At 42.4% G+C, this 7,115-nt stretch overlaps 1 pseudogene; it reads right to left on the minus strand.

Annotated features, from left to right (window-relative positions):
* Positions 1 to 6,254: 6,254 nt before the first annotated feature.
* Positions 6,255 to 6,601, minus strand: LOC114626215 (annotated as a pseudogene).
* Between the last annotated feature and the right edge of the window lie 514 nt (positions 6,602 to 7,115).

Consider the following 7,115-nt stretch of genomic DNA (forward strand, 5'->3'; position numbering starts at 1 on the left):
CCTTTTTCCCTTACTGTTTTTAGTATTTTTTTTGTTTGCTTTGTGCATTTGATGTTTTGATTATAATGTGATGGGAGGAATTTCTTTTCTGGTCTAGTCTGCTTGGTGTTCTGTAGGCTTCTCATATGTTCATTGGCATCTCTTTCTTTTGGTTAGGAAAGTTTTCCTCTATAATTTTGTTGAAGATATTTATTGGCCCTTTAAGTAGGGAATCTTCACTCTCATCTATACCTATTATCCTTAGGTTTGGTCTTCTCATTGTGTCCTGGATTTCCTGGATGTTTTGGGTTAAGAACTTTTTGCATTTTGCATTTTCTTTGACAGTTGTGTCAATGTTTTCCATGGTATCTTCTGAACATGAGATTCTCTTTTCTATCTCTTGAATTCTGTTGGTGATGCTTGCATCTATGACTCCTGATTTCTTTCTTAGGTTTTCTATCTCCAGGGTAATCTCCCTTTGTGATTTCTTTATTGTTTCTACTTCCATTTTTAGATCCTGGATGGTTTTGTTTAATTCCTTCACCTATTTGGCTGTGTTTTCTTGCAATTCTTTAAGGGGATTTTGTGTTTCCTCTTTAAGGGCTTCTACCTGTTTGCCTGTGTTCTCCTGCATTTCTTTAAGGGAGTTATTTATCTCCTTCTTAAAGTCCTCTATCATCCTCATGAGAAGTGATTTTAAATCGGAATCCTGCTTTTCCGGTGTGATGGGGTGTCCAGGACTTGCTATGGTGGGAGAACTGGGTTCTGATGATGCCAGGTAGCTTTGGTTTCTGTTGCTTATATTCTTTGCGTTTGCCTTTTGCCATCTGGTTAACTCTAGTGCTTCCTGCACTCACTGTCTTTGACTGGAGACTGTCTTTCCAGTTATCTAGCTTGTGTCAGAACTCCCCAGAGTCCAGATGTCTCTGTGATCCTGTGATCCTGAGCTCCTGGGACTCAGGCTTCCTCTGGGATCCTGAAATCCTGCTGCTCTGAGTGCACTGATTCCTCTGCTGCTCTGAGTGCAGTGATTCCTCAGCTGATCCGAGTGCAGTGATTCCACCACTGCTCTAAGATGGTTCAGGATATGGTGTCTTCACAGGAGCAGACCCACTAGGTGTCTGCCCCAGCCAAAAGGACCAAGCAAGGGGTGGAAGGGGAGTGGTATTCTGGAGGGGTGAGGTTTGGGTGGGTGATGGGTCCAGAGTGCTCCAGGCTTGCAGTTGCAGTTTTAGGGTGTAGGGTTGTGGGGGAGAGTTCTTACCAGCTGCTCTAGGAAGGTTCAGGATATGGTATCTTCACAGGAGCAGACCAGCCAGGTGTCTGCCCCAGCCAAAAGGACCAAGGGAGAGGTAGAAGGGGAGTGATATTCCAAAGTGGTGGGGTTTGGGTGGGTTGCAGCTTTGGAGCTTGGGGGAGGGTTCTTACCTGCTGCTCTAGGAAGGATATGGTGTCTTCACGGGAGTAGCCCAGCCAGGTGTCTGCAATTTTCTTACTCAGCCAATATTTCAATATTTACAATGTTTCATTTTTTATCATTGGGAAGGTTACGATTCTTATTATTATCATTATTATTATTACAAAAATTTAAAATTTTGTATGTGCATGTGTGTTTATGTATGGGTTTATATACATAAGTGCGTGTAGTTACAATTTTGGTTTCTTTGAAAAACACAGAAATATTATGAGAATAAATTTTCATTTTAATCCCCGGTGTGGGATATGGGGCTGCTTCAGATTGTCCACAGCAGCTGACTATGATTTGCCTTACACTCTAGCATGGGTGTGATTTTGTCAACTGCAGATAGTTTCTGTGATCGTGTGACAATGGAATTCTGGGGATTTTTCAGAGGATATATAATGCTAGGGCTCTGAGAAAAGGGGTTGTTGTTGCTGTTGGTGGGTTTTTGGTTGGTTGCTGTTGATGGCAGTTTGTTAAGTAGTTGTGCTCAAAGAAGAAACAAGAAGAAGAATAAATTAGATATACTGGCAGTGAAGATCAAACTTGCCCCAAAGAATTTGATGCCCCAATCAGTAATAAGTAGTCTAATGATAATGAAGCCCCCTTTCCCCTCTATCCCTTTTTTCTCTCCTATCTAGTGTTAGGAGGTTGAAAGGGAAGAAAAACTGGTGGAGATGGTTGGAAGAAAGAAGAACTCACAAAGTAGCAAAGGACCAGTTATAAGTGCAGATATCTGGAGAGACCGGTGAAGTCCAATCTCTTGGAACTGGAGTCACAGGCAGTTGTTAACCACCTGATGTGGGTGCTAGGGACCAAACTTAGGTCCTCTGCAAGAACAGTATGAGTGCCTAACTACTGACCATTTATCCAGCCCTTCGCTGAGAACTTAGGGAAATTAAAATATAAAATAGAGGCAAGTGAGTTAGCTCAATAGATAACCCTGTTTGTCATACAAACCTAACTACCCAAGTCTGATCCCTGGAACCCATTTGAAAAAAGTCAGATGTGTAAACCCAGCATCTCTACAGAGAAAATGCAAGGTGGAGCTAGGAGAATCATCTAGGAGCTATGGACTACCTATCCTGGAATACATGACCTCAACCAGTTCCTAAAAGGTATTCTCTGATTTCATGCATGTGTCATGGAATGTGCATGTGTGCATGTGTCTGCACACATATACATACTAAATAAAAATATTACTTTTATTAGCTGGGCATGGTGGCATATGTCTTTACTCCCAGCACTCAGGAGGCAGAGGCAGGTGGATCTCTGTGAGTTTGAAGCTAGCCTGGTCTACAAATTGAGTTTCAGGACAGCCAGGGCTATACAAAGAAACCTTGTCTCAAACAAACAAACAAACAAACAAACAAATAAACAGAAAAACCCAAAACAAATTCATCTTTACTACCTATTATAATCTCTCCAATCAGTCATCTCTCTCTCTCTCTCTCTCTCTCTCTCTCTCTCTCTCTCTCTCTGACAGAGTTTCTCTGTGTGACAGAGTTGGCTGTCCTGGAACTTGCTCTGTAGACCAGTCTGGCCTTGAACTCACAGAGGTGCACCTGCCTCTGTCTCCTGAGTGCTGAGACTAAAGGTGTGCACCACCACTACCCTGCACCCACTTCTTATTTTAAAAAAAAAATTTCTTTTAAAGACTTATTTATTTATTGCATGTATGTGAGTACACTGTCGCTGTCTTCAGACACACCAGAAGAGGGCATCAGATCGCATTACAGATGGTTGTGAGCCACCATGTGGTTGCTGGGGATTGAACTCAGAACTTCTGGAAGAGCAGTTGGTGCTCTTAACCGCTGAGCCATCTCTCCAGTCCCATCCCACTTCTCATTTTTAATGAACAGGACAATGACTGTAACAAAGATCGGCTTCCTGACAGTCAAAATGACATGCTAGGAGACGAAAGCATGCCGCTTGTTGTCAGGCCATGGGCTCTTATACCCTCTCCCACTGTTGTAAGCAATAAGGTATGTCTAACTTGTCTTTTCCCAAATACATATTGTAATGGATAGGTGGTTGTGAGGTGAAATAAAAATACAAAGCCATGTATCTACAAGCTGGCCTCTGTTTTTATTTGGAAGACCATATATTGCTATAACTTTGGGCCATCCACTGCTTACCTCTCCCTGGTCTGTAACTTTTACTCTCTGCCTAGTCCACAAGGTTGAGGGTAGGCGTGGGTGCCCCCAGTTGAGTTGGCATAGAAGTGAGCTTTCACCTCTCACCATAACAAAAAGCAGGCAACGTAACAAAGATTCTCTAAATGTCTATTGGAGTCATGAGATTAGGGATTTCTCTGTAGTGTGACCTCAAACATGCTGTCCCCACTGCTCAGACCTGCAAACCTCTCAGGTATTACTTACTTGTATGGACTCTGTTAGCAGTTCCAGGCTAACATCCTTCCAAGATGAAGAATGTGGGTGAGCTGTGAACCATGGTCTCACACTGAGTGAGCATTTTAGAATACTGTACTAGTTTACTTAGAGAATTTGCAGTCAGCTGAAAAAAATTTGCAGTTTGCTTTTGAGGCTGGAGAGATAGCTCAGTGGTTAGGGGCACTGGCTACTCTTTTAAAAGACCTGGGTTCAGTTCCCAGCACCCATATGGCAGCTCACAGTTGTCTAAATCTCCATTCAGAAGGGATCTGATGCCCTCTTCTGACCCCTGTGATCACCAGGTACATACATTGGACATGTTTGTACATGCTGGCAAAAGATTCACACACATAAAAAAAGTCTGTTTATATATCTATCTTATTTTCCCCTCTTACAATCCTGAATATAAGTTGATTCTGTGTGTGTGTGTGTGTGTACGTATGTGTGTGTGTGTACGTGTGTGTATCAAGTGCACATGTGTGTGTATATGTGTGCATATGTATATGCATGTATGAATATATGGAACCCAGAGGATACCCATAGGTGCTGTTCCTCAGGTACTGTTTATCCTGTTTTAAATAATCTTTAAAAATTATTATTGTGTATGTTGGATAGCTTTATGTCAACTTGACACAAGCTAAAGACAATGCCTCCATAAGATCAGGGCTAGGGCTGTGGTTCTGGGTTCTCTAAGAAAGCAGGCTGAGCAAACCATGAAGAACAAGTCAGTAAGCAGCACCCTTCTATGACCTCTGCATCAGCTCCTGCCTCTAGGTTTCTGCCCTGTTTGAATTTTTGTCCTGATTTCCTTCAATGAACAGTGCAGTGGAAGTGTAAGCCAAATAAATCCTTTCCTCCCCAATTTGTTTTTGGTCACGGGTGAGTTGTCACAGCAGTGGTAATCTTAACTAAGACATTGCATGTGTACATGATGTGTGTGAGGGCATGCATGCCATGGCACACATTGGGTGGACTTTCCTTCCCAATTTGTTTTTGGTCATGGGTGAGTTGTCACAGCAATGGTAACCCTAACTAAGACATTGCATGTGTACATGATGTGTGTGAGGGCATGCATGTCATGGCACACATGGGGTGGATGAAGGACAGCTTTGTGGAGTGTGTGTTCTTTCTGCCTCTCTATGGGTCTTAGGGATTGAACTCCAGTCACCAGGCTTGTACAGTAAGCACCTTCATCCACAGGGCCTTCAGTGGGATCAGACACCTTGGAGCTGCCTGGGATGGGTGCTGGGAACCAGATAGGTTACACTCGCTGGCCAGCAAGATCCAAAGGCCTGTCTGTCTGTCTTGTCAGCTCTGCAGTTATAGCCATGAACCATTGTAGCCTGCTTTTTTGCTGGTTTTTTTTTTTTTTAAACATAGCTTTTTTTCAGGATCCAACTCAGGTTATTGAGCTTGCAGGCAAACCCTTACTAACTGAACTATCTTCCTAGCCCACTTTTGTCTTTTTAGTTAATAATTGACTTAGTGTGTGTATGTGTGTTTGTGTGTGCACGTGCATGCCTGGGATAAAGCTTAGGTCCTCAGATTTATGGCATGCACATTATGTGTTGAGCCATCTTGCTCACCTTTGTCCTCTGACTTCTGTATCTCCACTTTTCTGCTCTCAACAGCTCATTGTCATCTGTTTTTTTTTTGTTCTGTTTTGTTTTATTTTTGTTTTTGTTTTGACAGGGTTTCTCTGTGTAGCTCTGTCTGTTCTGGAACCCTCTGTGGCCTTAAACGCACAGAGATCTGCTTGCCTCTGCCTCCCAAGTGCTGGAATTAAAGACATATGCCACCATTACCAGACTTGTCATTTGTCATCTTTATTTCCATGTGATTCAGGAAATTCAGTTCTGGAAAAAAAAACCCACAAAACTCCTTTCATTAAAAACAATTTTCTGTGAAAGAACTTTTGAGAATATTCTCAGTGTGATGGCTGAGGAGAGAGAAACAGATTCTTCCCTGCAGGTTTTGTGGCACCTCATGAATCTCTCACAGCCTGGAGACCTGGGCCAGGAGAGAAGCATCTGCCTTTGTCTGGTCTTGCTGGCTTGGTCTTCTATCCATTTTCTATATCTTGAAGTAATTTGAGACTAGCAACAATGTACAGAAACAGTGATTAAATGTGATTTTAACATGAGAAGGAAAATGAGGTTTAGAAGTGGAACCAGGTTACCTTCCTTTTTCTTTATTTTTTTCTTTTAAAATTGCTTTACTAATTTCAAATTATGAAAAAGAAATTTTTTTCTAAAATAGGTGAAATTGCCATGCTGACAGGAATGTTTAGAATTAAATGTAACAATTAATCAATGTTTATGTAGAAACCATTAAGTGTAAATACCAAAAGTTAACAGAAAAAAATACCCTACTAGTACAAGCTTGTAAAACAGTAGCCATTTTATGAGCCCAGAGAAAATCTTTCAAGGTATGAGGCAAAAGTAATGATTGTCAGGTTCCGGTGTTCAGAAACGCCTGTAAGGCTTTGTCTGTTTCTCCTTACTCTTTCTCTTGACTTCTGTCCCCTGGACTACAAATCTTCCAACATCCCCTCCCACTTCATTGTGATCAACACGCCTATCAGGTATGGCCCATAGAAAGTCAAGGCCTGACTTTCCTTCTGACATTTCCCTCAGGTTTCTTGTTTTCAACCTCTTCCGGATGGTGAGATTCTTCTTCACTTGGTTTGGAGGCCTTCCTACCTTTGTTTGTCTTTTTTGTCTTTCTCCACAGTGAGATCCAGTATGACTTGTTTGACTTTGGATGCCATTACTCCTGGGCCTATTTGACTCCCTGCCTCCTCCTCTTGCTAGTGATGCTCACCACCAGGTGCACCTCGAAGCTTCTGCTCCTCAGACCTGCTCTACTCTTCCTCCTCTTCCTTTTCTCTGTGCCCACGGGGGCCAGTGTGCTCTGCGCCACTAGGAGCTGCACCACCAGGACCAGGTGCCTCCGTTAGGGATGGCAGGCTGGAGAGCCAGGTTACCTTTCATAGTATTTATTTATATTCTTTAATGATTTTTTTTAATTTTTATTTTTAGATCACATCTTTCTATGAGCCCTGGCTGGCCTGGACTTCACTATGTAGACCAGGCTGGCTTCAAACTCAGAGATCTGCCCATGTCTGCCTCCTGAATGTTGGAATTAAAGGTATGTGACAGTAAAGTCAGCTTTTGTTTACATTTTATTTATGTGTATGTGGGTACATAACTCTAGTTGCCCATAGTGGTTATGGGTGTTGGATCCCCTGGAGTTACAGGCAGTTGTGAACTGCTTGATGTGTG

Source organism: Grammomys surdaster, unplaced genomic scaffold (genome assembly GCF_004785775.1).
Source record: "Grammomys surdaster isolate TR1022 unplaced genomic scaffold, NIH_TR_1.0 231, whole genome shotgun sequence".
NCBI classification, from domain to species: Eukaryota; Metazoa; Chordata; class Mammalia; order Rodentia; family Muridae; genus Grammomys; species Grammomys surdaster.